The sequence below is a fragment of the Hirundo rustica genome, chromosome 1 (assembly GCF_015227805.2).
Source record: "Hirundo rustica isolate bHirRus1 chromosome 1, bHirRus1.pri.v3, whole genome shotgun sequence".
Classification (NCBI taxonomy): Eukaryota; Metazoa; Chordata; class Aves; order Passeriformes; family Hirundinidae; genus Hirundo; species Hirundo rustica.
Genome location: NC_053450.1, coordinates 19,794,159 through 19,806,843, shown reverse-complemented (window position 1 = coordinate 19,806,843; position 12,685 = coordinate 19,794,159).

The window sequence follows — 12,685 nt, the reverse complement described above, 5'->3', positions numbered from 1 at the left end:
TCCACATACAAATCTAAACAATCATCTCCCCAAATGTGTATCTTTCCCATGATTTAAAGGGATAATCTAAATAGAGTTCATTTCCATGGCTCAATAAGAAGTCCAGCCTAAAATAGAATGGCAAACTCCTCAACCCTTGTCCTAATAGTCCTTTCACTCTTGCTCCACTGACTTCATGTTGTTTCTTCTCTATGTTCACTCTGTCCCTTTCTTTCCTTTCTCAGGGAAGGTTTAGGCCTTGGAAGCTTCATTTTGCCAGAAAAGGGTTAAATCTGCCCAGAGTCTTTTTCTATCTCGCTGCAGCTCATGGTGTTATATTTTCAAGGCTGTGCTGGTGAGGGGGGGAAGAACTCACGCCGAAAGATCAGAGATCAGAGGATCCTGGCAGTCTGGAATCAAAAAAACCCAGGCAGGATCATAAATATTTTTTTTGCCCACCCCTCAGTTTAAAGCGGGGCAGGCCCCGGCCCAGCCAGGCCCGCAGCTGGTACCAGGGCCCTGCCCGGCCCCCTCGCTGGCAGCAGATGGGCGGAGGCACAGCCCGGCCAGGGCCGCTGCTGCTATCAGGGCCCTGCCCGGCCCCCATCGCTGGCAGCAGATGGGCGGAGGCACAGCCCGGCCAGGCCCGCAGCTGGTACCAGGGCCTGCCGGGCCCCTCGCTGGCAGCAGATGGGCGGAGGCACAGCCCGGCCAGGCCCGCAGCTGGTACCAGGGCCCTGCCCGGCCCCTTCGCTGGCAGCAGATGGGCGGAGGCACAGCCCGGCCAGGCCCGCAGCTGGTACCAGGGCCTGCCGGGCCCCTCGCTGGCAGCAGATGGGCGGAGGCACAGCCCGGCCAGGGCTGCTGCTGCTATCAGGGCCTGCCGGGCCCCCTCGCAGGCAGCAGATGGGCGGAGGCACAGCCCGGCCAGGCCCGCAGCTGCTATCAGGGCCCTGCCGGGCCCCTTCGCTGGCAGCAGATGGGCGGAGGCACAGCCCGGCCAGGCCCGCAGCTGGTACCAGGGCCTGCCGGGCCCCCTCGCTGGCAGCAGATGGGTGGAGGCACAGCCCGGCCAGGCCCGCAGCTGGTACCAGGGCCCTGCCCGGCCCCTTTGCAGGCAGCAGATGGGCGGAGGCACAGCCCGGCCAGGCCCGCAGCTGCTATCAGGGCCCTGCCCGGCCCCCTCGCTGGCAGCAGATGGGCGGAGGCACAGCCCGGCCGGGGCCGCTGCTCTGGGCCCGGCTCAGCCCCGGCCCCCGGCCGGGACAGTGCGGCCCGGCCAACCCCGGGCTGCCGTCCCATGTTGCCTTTCACTCTCTGGCCAAAGAGAAAAAGGGCTGACCTACAGGTCTGGGCTGACCTGCAGGAAATCGGGGGGTTTTTATGGGTACTACCCAAAGTCGTATTTGACATTCTCAGTGGTCAAAACAGATGCCAATATCCCGAACTAACCCTCTGATAGGTCCGTGTTCTTTCTAAAGCAATTCCAAGGTCCTGACCAGGAAAAACAATCCACATTTCTCCACAACTAAAAAGCAAACTGTGCCAACCCATGACACTATCTTAGCTAGCAAGAAAAAAAAAATACACCTATCTGCTACTAATACCAAAGATAAATTAACTTGTGTTATTATTTGCGTAATTATTTGCTTAATACCTGCCTATTTTTGATGTCTTGTTTAGGATGGGATGAGCCATGCTGGGGACATCAGATTGTCTCCTCTCTCCATTGGCCACAGTGGCAGGAATTGTGTTGAATTTCTACCTTCACAGCAGCTGTGCTTAGGAGAAGCAGATCCAGGCACAGCAGCCAGAAATAAGAATGAGGATTCCATAGTCCTTCAGTAGCAAGACCTATTTGAACTGTCTGTATAATTATCAGGACTGAGGGCAGCAGGCAGCCAATAACTGATGAAGGAGGAAATGGGTATGAACTAATTTCCCATATCTGACACACTGTCATGTCAGGTCACTCCTCAGCCCAGCCCCAGGGAGAAAGAGAAGCAGCCATACTAATTAAACCACAGGGCACTGATGCCCTAAAATATGACATGAGGTCACATGGAAAGGAAACAGCATCCTAGGTCTGCAGAGAGTGAAGGGCATGGGCCTAAGGAAAAGTTTGCCGTAAGTGCTTGCTGTCTTTGACTATTGCTGTAACCAGGAACAGTTATTGAGTGCTATCCAGAATTTACATATTATGGAAGTGATGTTGGCATGAAGATGGAATGGGTTAGTGGCACTGGATGCCATTAGTTTTGTAGACATGGAGGTTTAGGATACCTTAATGAGGTGGGAGCAGATCTGGCACAGAGTGTTTCAAGTGCAAAACTCACGAGCAGTGGCTGAAGCCACTTGGCTCGTTCAGCCTGGAGAAGGATAAGGAGAGACTCCACCACAGTCTAAAGCTTCCTCCCAGGGGCCAGTGGAGGGGGAGTTGCTGATCTCCTCTTTGGGGAGCAGTGATAGGACACGGGGAAAATGAATGGAGCTGCAATCGTCGAAGTTCAGATTGAATATTAGGGAAAGGCTTTTCAACCAGAGGGTGGTTGCTCACTGGAACAGGCTCTCCAGGGAAGCAGTCATGAGTTCAAGGAGTGTCTGGATGATGGTCTTAGTCATCTGGTTTAGGTAGTCCTGTGAGAAGCAGGGAGCTGGAATAATGCTCTTTATGGATCCCTTGCAACTTGAGGTATTCCATGATTTCTTTGGACAGTTGTTAGGGCTAATGTAAGAGTTGATAGTCAAAGTCCTTCCGTCTAGCTACAGATTTGGTAAAGGAATGATCAGTGTTTTAAAGATGATATTTATACTAAGGTGACAACGTTCACTGAAATGAAAACAAACCGAAACACCAACACTTGCTAGGCCAAAACTCAATCAGTAGGTCCTGCTATGTTTATAGTGCAAATGGCTCATGAAGAAAAGGGCCTGTTTTACCTTTGCTAGAGCATGTTAGCCTAGTTTGAATGCCAGTAGCAGCCAAAATTATTATCCCCTTGATGAGAATTAAAGGAGATTTAGGTAATACTGAGGGATTAAATAGTAATGTGAAATTATCAAAGTAGCAGATCTTTTATTGATATCCATTCTGATCCCCCCTTTTGTTTCTGGTTAATTAGTATTTTAGCTGCAGCATTCCTGAATACTGGCAAGACAGATCCCTGAAGATGAGGAAGAGTCATTTATATCATGCACCATTTCTCAGGGACCAGCACAGTGGGAGTTCTGCTGCATGGGAAGAAAGTCAGTTAAGAAGCTTGAGGGCGTTTGAAGTTTCTTCTTACAGTCTCCCACACACAGAAAATGAAGCAAATATTTTCTTTATCTAACAGTTTCTCAGCCCATATTCTGGTTCTGTACCAAATTCTGAGCTGTGATTTTGTGTTTTGGAATTTGTACTCAAGAACTGCTTACTCTCAGGTCTGCTAACTTGGCCTTCCAGATGCCTTAGTTACCATCTGCCATATGCCTGAGGTGTCAGTGCAGACAGTTACACAACCTCATGCACAAACAAATGGGTCCTGTACAAACACTGTGTTTTGGCTGTACAAACACTGTGTTTTGGCTCAACAGTCTGGAAGCCATCAGCTCTGGCTCTCTAGGAACAGCCCTGGGGTAAGATGGCATTTCATCAACAGACAACTTTATTCTTCACTAGCAAAAATAAACTTGGAGAATTGACATTTTTTAATATATCATGATGCACCTTGGCCATTGAAATAAAGTGAGAGCTAAGAAGAGTAGATCTCAGAGTGATCCAAGAAGCAGTTGTGTAACATGAAGAGAACAAGGCCACTTAAATCACTTAAAATGCAACCACATTTCTAAGTTGTCCCCTAAACACATGTGTCAGATGATAGACAAAGAAATGTTGAATGGAGATACATAGGTGAAATACACCTTAAAGAATCTTAAACAAAACAAAACAAAGCAAAACAATGTTGGCACAGTTCCCAGCTCTGAATGTTACATTAAGATGAAAAACTAAAGAAAATGAACATAATAATCCTCATTTTGGATTGCTGCAAATTCTTCGGATTTCTAACCCAGGATTTCTTGTTTTCAATTAGCATGGTATCAGTAAAAATCACAGCATCTCTGCAGCTGTAGGGCTAGTGTCTTTAGTTACACGTGTTTGACTAAGAACATATTGTTCATATTGTTTTCTTTACCTATTTAGGCACAGTTTTTATTTCCTTGTTTTTGTTAAGAATGATCAAGAACCAAGGTGCTTCCTTGGGACTTTTCATTATCTCATGCATGTCTGATACTTAAAATATGAGCAGGTTCCTTAGGCAACAGATTTAGAATATAGTTTTCTTACACCATTATCAGCTTTGCTTTCCTAACTGGTGTTGAGTTACAAACTTAGTTGTGACAGCTGGGTGTCAACATCAAGACACAGCTACAGCCCAAGATGGATACTGAGACTGTGTTCAAACATCTAATTTAGGTGAAGCTCAGAGGGCCAAAATTAAGAATCTATTTAATTGCACTCAATGAAAAGAGACAGGAGGACCTCCATGGTAACTCTAATTTAGGATCTCCTCAAAAACCATTTTGAACACTTTCCACTACTAGCTGCATATGAGGTCTAAGGCAGTTCCACCTCCAAGGTAGGTAATGCAAATAGCTCCTAAAATGAGGATGCCACTCTCTGGATAAGGCATAGAAGAATATCAGGTCCTTTTTCCCTTTACTACTTGGCTCCCAGAAAACATCTGGGAAAATCTCCCTCCTGAGAACTGAATGACAATCAAATTGAAAATTGTGAAGGCAAAAATGTGGGGAAGAGAAAAATGGACCCACTGTAGCTTCTCCATCCTCTCATGCAAACCTCAGCCCTTCAGACTAACACCATGGCTGACCTCGGCCTCAGTGAGAGGCCATGGCATGAGGTTTGGTCATATTCCTGCTCTCAAACAGCCACTTGAGTTCCATTTGTAGACAGCAAAGTGTCAGCTGGCTGCTGGAGCCCTACAACAGCTTTGTCCTGGTTTCCCTGCCTCCTTTCAGCCTCTGGCCCTCGTTTAGCTAGGCCACATCTGCACTGCTCACTGAAACACACCAGCTCCGTTTTCCAGGTGTGGAGACCCAGCAGCATGGCTTGCTTTGCATCCATACACCTGAACTCTCTTCCTTTCTCTTTTCCCTTCCTTGCCTCAAATAAGTTTTCCTCTCCCAGATTTCTGGGCACAAGAGCTTGCCAATGCCACCATAAAGTATTTCCTGGGAGACTGCTATCTCCTGGGGCCATGCCACAGTGAGAGTGGCACAAGCCAGGGCTTTAGGGCATGGCCTGTCCCTGCTTACAGATGGAGCCTGGCCACCTTACAGTCCAAGATGGATACTGAGGCTGTGCTCAGACATCTAATTTAGGTGAAACTCAGAGGGCCAAAATTAAGAGACAATTTAATTGCACTCAATTGAATGGAGGACCTCTAATGGTAACTCTAATTTAGGATCTTCTCAAAAACTATTTTGAACACTTCACTATCCATGTGGGGAGGCAGAGCCAGATGGGACTCCAAGTGGATGAGCAAAGGGTAAATCGGTCCTTTTCAAATTGGAAACACAACGCTGCTTTTGCCAGATTTGAAGCTTGTTCTTTCACTCCACGTGGTCTTAAATAAATCTGTAAATAAATGTGAGTTAAGGGGAAAAGGCTGAAATAACAAGAATTTTAAAATTAAAAGCTATTGTAAGATGGCCAGGCTCCTGGGTACTATGAGCAAAATTGGAAATTTTGGTCTGAAGCAGACAAGGGGCTACTGCAGAGGGTCCAGCAGAGGCCCCAGAGATGATGAGGGGATGCAGCATCTCTCTTATGAGGAGGAACTGTGGGAGCTGGGCTGGTTTAATCTGGAGAAGACTGAGTGGGGTTTTCACCAGTACATCCAAATATCTCAAAGGCAGGTACTGAAAGGATGCTGCCAGGCTGTCTTTGATGGTGCCCAGAGACAGGATGAGGAGCAATGGCCACAAACTAAAACACAAGAAATACCTCCTCAACATGAGAAAGAACTTCTTTACCTTGAGAGTGTGATATATGTGCTAAAGTTAATTCGTGTTATCAAATTATAAAGAGTAAATGTTCACTGTATAAATATGAGTGTTAAAGATTTGTTCAAACTAATATGGGTAAAAGTAAAATAGAAAAACCAAAATAAAAGAATTTCCTCAACTCGGGAAGCACGGGAGGGACACGAGGAAAGTATGATTGGAATTACCAGAAAGGGGGCCTAGAAACTATCGCTGCCGGGAATCCCTGAAAAGAGACAAAGGACAAAGGAAAACGGAGATACAAGTCCGGAGACCAAGATAATCACTTCAGATGGATATCTCTACTCGTCTCCGTCGAAAATTAACATATCCACGACACACCCGGGCTCGGCCATCAGCTGCATTGTTCCACCCTACCGGTCCATTCAGACTCCCGATACCGGGACTTGCATAATTAATGAAGACGCCTCGGAGGGAAGACCGTCAGAATCCCGGACTTCACTCCACGATCTAGTGTATAAAAAGGGGCGGCTGGAGACCGAAGTTGTGAACTTGGGGGGGTAACAGACTGGCAGAGTCTGATATCCGTGTTCGCCCAGCGGCGATCCCAGGCTCGACGCTGTCCTTTTAATTGTGGCTTTCTGAGACTGATATTTTGTCTCACAATAAAATTCTAAATTTCTGATAAATCGAGTCTGGTAGATTTTATTTATAACAAGAGTTACAGAGCACTGGAACCGGCTGCCCATGGAGTCTCCCTCTCTGGAGACATTCAAAAACTCTCTGGACATGTTCCTGTGTCACCTGCTGTAAGAGACCTTGCCTTGGCAGGGTATTGAACTGGATGATCTCCAGAGGTCCATTCCAACCCTAACAGTTCTGTGGATCTGTGAAACATCTGGGTGGTGTTTAAGGACCACAGTGTGCTGCTGCCACCACAGGAAAGACAGGAGGTGTGGGTGGGGAAGGAGATACTAAGAAGCACTACAGCACATACCCTGCTTCCCATCAGCAGGAAGGGTAAGAGCCAAAAGGCTTCCAGAAAAGAATCTTCAGGAAAAGTAATTACAGGATCTTGTCACCCGACCAGGGACGCCAGATGTCGGGGGCTTTCCCCGTTTTTCAGGTGGTTTCAGGGTCCTTTGCCCCCCTGCACAGCTCTGAGCCAAGCCGAAGGAAGAGACGGAGTTCTCAGATTTAGATTTTTCAAGGTTGCATACTTCGTTCATTGTTCCTTATCTTACAATTTTCTCAGAGTCCAACAAGATGTTCGCAGCTGCATGGACTTCTCACGTCTCCCCCCGAGCTGGGTTGTCCTTATCTTTTATACTAATTGCTACGTATTTCTTGTTTACTATTTCTCACCAATGTCTATCACTATTACTAAAAAGGTCATCTTTACTCTGACCCAATCCTCACTAACTACTTTGTGCCACGTCACTGCTGAAATGGAGTGAGGAAAGGAGAAGGAGAAGAAGACAACGCCCCAGATTCTCCATCTTGTCCCCATTCGCTTCAATGCTAGGAACTTAAAATTACTATTTTCTTACCCTGTGATAAGCTAAACTACTATTTTTCACACTCTTGTGGCCTGTAAACCTTCTCTCAGTGTAGGAAGTTTTTCCCATGGACTGAGATCAAAGCCAGTGTCTCTCTGAGCTCTGGGCTGGGGTCCCAGACCCCCCTGCCCAGGTCCCTGACCCTCCAGGGCAACCAAAGGAATGCCCTGGACTCCGACAGATCTATTCTCCACTTTTCCAGAAGTCTGCTGTCCTGGCTGAATATTCACTTTGCTCAAGTTGGTCCTACTTGTACAGGTTTGCAAAAGGAGAACAGACTCTTGGTCAGTAAATTAATCATAATTAATAAGGATAACCAAGAATGAACCAAGAAAAGTAATTAAAGCCTGAGAAAAAGCAAAACACCTGCTAAGGTGTTAATTGTTTCCACTCCCTCCCTTGGCTAAAACTAGGGTGTTGCTTGTCTAGTTCAGCACCTGTGATACTATCCCATTATTGTTTCAACAGGTTAAGAACCAAACAGCATGCTGGTGGGTTTTCTCATAAAGAGCCATCATTGATCTCAGTATTACAACCACCCCTAACAAATTTCTGGAAGTGATGCAGTTACTCAAGTTTCAGGGCTGAAAATGATTTCTAAGCACAAGAGAAGATAAATTCTTTCGTTAGGTCAGATTACCCTGCTTCTATCCAAAGAATATTATGTACTTTCTCCTGAAGCATTTCTCAGGGATACTTGTCAAACCAAAGTGAAACAGGAAGCTGGGATCCAGGATGGTGACTCCCATGTTTTTCAAGGCCAACTTTCATCTTGCTGCTGGTCTGTCTTTAAGGATGCCAAATAACAGTGAAATGTGATGGCACAAAGATGAGATGACTTGTTTATAAGTCATTAATTGACACCTGCTTTCTTTCTCAAGTATCCTGATACCCAAATATGATTTTGTTTTATATTCTACTATGCTATTATTTATTGACCACATATATCCAGGTCATAACTGTTAATACAGCTCGAATTGTTCAAGACAAATTCTTCCTAAAAAAAAAATAAAAATAAAAAAAAAATTCTTGAGTAAGGGCCAAGAAGAACATGGCAAATTGGATGCAAACAGCTCACAATTCATGCAGAAAAGGAAAGTTAAGGAATAAGTGCCTGTCTTGCAAGGCTCCACAATGGGCCATTGTCAATTGATGCCAAATCACATACATCATCCTCCCTGGAAGTGAAGATCTATTACCCGAAACTTCACAGGGGAAGAATAAGCTGGAAGAAGTTGTGATGCAGTCATCTCCCACTGAGCTATCTCTGGAATTTTCTTTTGTTGGGAGAAGAGCTCAAGCCAGCCTCAGAGGAACCACTTGTGGGGGTTGTGAAGCCACACAGATCCCTTGAGATCTTCAGGGATGATGGACATGGCTGTTACATGCTGATCAGCGTGTAGCCTTGAGACAAAACCTGCCCTCGAATCACTGCTCCAGTCAGCACTGGATTATGTTATGATGTTACCAAACCCTTTTTCAGTGCATGGTCTGAGAAGTGTCCTCTGCCAAGTGCTCTACTAAGCACTTGGAAGATTGGGACTTCTCATGACAGGTAAATAAATGACACATTGGTATCTGCATAAAAGAGGTACATTACCTCCCTCTGTTGGGTATCCCTGTGAGAAAGGACTCTTCCAGCTTTTCATCTAATGGCACTGGACAGATTTTGTGATGGTTGATCCCTGTTACAGACTGGGGTCTCTGCCTGCCCTGACATCAGGTTCTATTTCCTGCTGCATGGATTTCATAAATGCCTAACCTGGGCTTATGCTTGCCCCTTAACTGTATCAACATCTCCCCTGTGTTTTACAGTGCCTTCACCCAGGTACTGAAGCTTGAGGGTGCTCTTCTGTCTGGCAACTCTATATCAATATGACTCATCTCACCTAATTTCAGTGGTCAGCCAGATGGACACGTGTCTTCTGGTCTCTCTGTACAGGCAGCGGAAACGGTACTTTTGAAACATAATTTTAGATGTCTTCTTGGCCTGGTTACAGGAGAAGTTTTGCACTATGTGGGTGTAACCAAATCGTGTATTCTACTCCCTCTATATAATTTCTGACAAACTGTTAATGAAGGGTGTTTTGCAGTAGCTGCCCAGTGTACAGCCAACACCTCAGGCTACAAGCTGGTTATTAAATGAGACAAAGGAGAAGAAGCAACTTTTCAAAGCTAGGCAGTGTTTCTTTTTCTTCACAAATGGCTCAGCTGTGATAACTCCTTCTGGGAAAGCACCAGCAGAGTCACACTCTTCCTGAGAGGATCATCTCTGCTAGTGGGCCCATCATGGACTCAATGGCACCAGCAGAATGTGCAGCTGCAATGACTCACAGGATTACATCATTCCATTGTGAAAATCCCCGCCCTGGGATGGTCCTGAGCATTCCCACCTGAACCTGACCATATCTAACTCGGAACTTGACACATCACTACCACCACTCAATGGATCCAGAGGAGGACCAGAACTTCTATAGAATTGTTGCCTCTGACTGCCCTCATCACTTCAACAGAACTGTAACCACCTCCCTGTCCAGCAGGGTGTGAGGTTGTACTCTGACTTAGTGGGTTTAAGCTGGTTTTCTGGGTATCACTGCATTTATTGTAATTTTTCTATTGCATTGTAACTCCAACCTGAAATCTCTCTTAAGCTTATTGTGTGGGGTTCATTTTTCCCACTGATTTGCATTCAACAGTGCTCTCCTTTAAGAAGAAAATGAGTCATAGCTTAGCTGTACCTATTCTTGTCACTGACTATAAAGGGAATAGCTCAGATGCTCATCTAGTCTACTGAAACCCATATATTGACTCAAATGGGCTTTTGGCTGCAGCCAGCTCTGTTGCTCTAGCACTGAAGAGGCCCCACTGTGGCCTCCACTCTGAAACCACTGGAGATACATACTGAGTGCTGTAGGGCAGCAGCTGCAATGACCTGTGGCTGGGGAAGGTGCTGTTGTTGTCTAGACTGACATTTCCACTGCTGTGAGGCTGTCTTAGGGTGTTGTGCTAAAGGGAATCTAGTTTGTGTATGAGCTGCAGAAATCACTGCTACATGTGCAGGCTAACCCTGATTTTAGTGGACCATTTTTGTAAGACAGAGCTTAGCCTAAAATATACATGACATCGGTTGGGAAAATCACAAACATATAAGAAAGTTTTCTATATGAATCTTACGGACAACAGGCCAGTCCAGCCCAGGAGGTGACAGTACCATGCTCAGAGCACAGTCAGAGCATGAGTGCTAGCTCCTGAGACTGCTCCAGAGGCATGCAACCAAATAGGCACTGGAAGAAAGCAATCCAGAACACACGGAGGGAAATACATTCTTTGTATTTGTTAAAGTTCTCCCTGTATGCCACTCCTGAGCCTCCCTTCCAAATTTTTAAACCTGGTCTATTCAGGAACAAAACTTCTGCTAATAGACAGATGTCCAGCCCCACAGAAAAGGCACGACAAGACCAGAGACAAAGTGGTAAGGCTTTTGAAACCTTCTGATAATGAAAAGGTTCCTTTTCTTTAACCCTGAGATATTATTGGTTAATATGCTGCTAACCTGCAGACGTGGTGCTTTCAGCATTACTGTTAGTTTTTAAGGCCTGGTTGTACTGAGAAATTACCTTCAGCATGAGGGGAGACCAGTGATTTTATACAGGAATTTCAGAGAGAGTTCTATGACCTAAATTTACTCATCCATTCTCACATTCATCTGTTTTCCTCCACACTCATAGGATGAGGAAATGATCATCTGTTTGAAACCAGATTTGTGCAAGCATGTTGGTAAACAAATGTAACTGTTACCTTGGAGAGCAGATTTGTGCAGGTTTATTTTTTTATTAGATCTTATCTCTAAAACAGATGAAATTAAGCTGAATGCCATATTTATGCCTATGCCACTCTCTCTGGCCATCTCTGGCTCCCCTATTAACCTTGGGTTGAACTGGCTACTATTTAACTTAAGCCTTATTCCGAACCCAAGCTTGTAGAAAAGATGTATAAAGGAAGATACTGGAACTTGCAAGTCCGTCTGTGTTTTGTGTACAAGCCGAGAGCACAGATAAACAATGCAAGGATCATACTCTCTGTTTTAAAACAATTTACTGTTTAAACTTGAGGAGCCCACCCTGGAGAGATCTGTCTCAGATCCTTCTTCAATCAAAGTCAACAACAAAATTCCTGTTGTCTGTTGCAGTTAAAAATGTATCTGGTAGACATCTGTCTATTGACTTTTAAGAACTTTGGAACTTGAAGAGAAGAAAAGTATACAGTCTTCTTTTTTCTTTCTTTCTTCTTCTTCTTTTTTTTTTTTTTTTTTTTTTTTTTTTTTTTTTTTTTTTTAAATATGATGACTATTAAGATGAGTAACATAAAAAGCTCCTTTCTTGAATGTTTCTATAGAACATAACAAAGGTAAATAAAGTGTTACACTGATAAGGGAGTAAATTTCTAGGATGGAAGAGGACAGAGCCATGGAGAAAAGCAGTCAGCTGAGGATGACTGATTGGAGAAAGACCTGCAGCCTTTGCTCTGAGTCACTAGGAGCCCTGCAAAGTCCCAGGAAACTGGTGGGAGATAACAGGCTTGCCTTGCTCACTGAGGAGTGGCAGGAAATCAAAATGTAAAATGTTTTCTCTCTATTAAAGCCTCTCATTTCCTCTATTGAAAGCTTTGATCTCTAAAATAAATTTCAGTTTTAATGGTGGTCTGAACATTTTTGCTTTCCCTGGCCCAAGAAAGTAACAGAGGAGAGTTACCTATCATCAGTTTGTTCTTTGCGAATTAGTTCTGAAGGCTTTGTCCCACCTGTGGAGAAAGAGGTTTTCCTTCTAATCTTTGTACTGGAGGATTCATTTATTCCATTGCAGATCACAGCATACCCAAATTATAGAAGAAAAAGAGTTCTACATGAGATGCTTGTGCTAAGTGTTACTGGCACACCACAGCAGAGCCACAGGCTGGCAGCAGACTCTCCTGCCAGCACAAGCACAGCCCTTGCCTGCTTGGCTGCCTGTCTGTGTCAGGCTCTGCAGTCACACTCCTGGGCACGTGATGTGCAGGACAGAGATGAACTTCAGGTTAGATGATCTCACTCCTCAAGTGCAAGGCTCCATGGAGAGCATAACTGCAATGAGACGCTCAGCCAT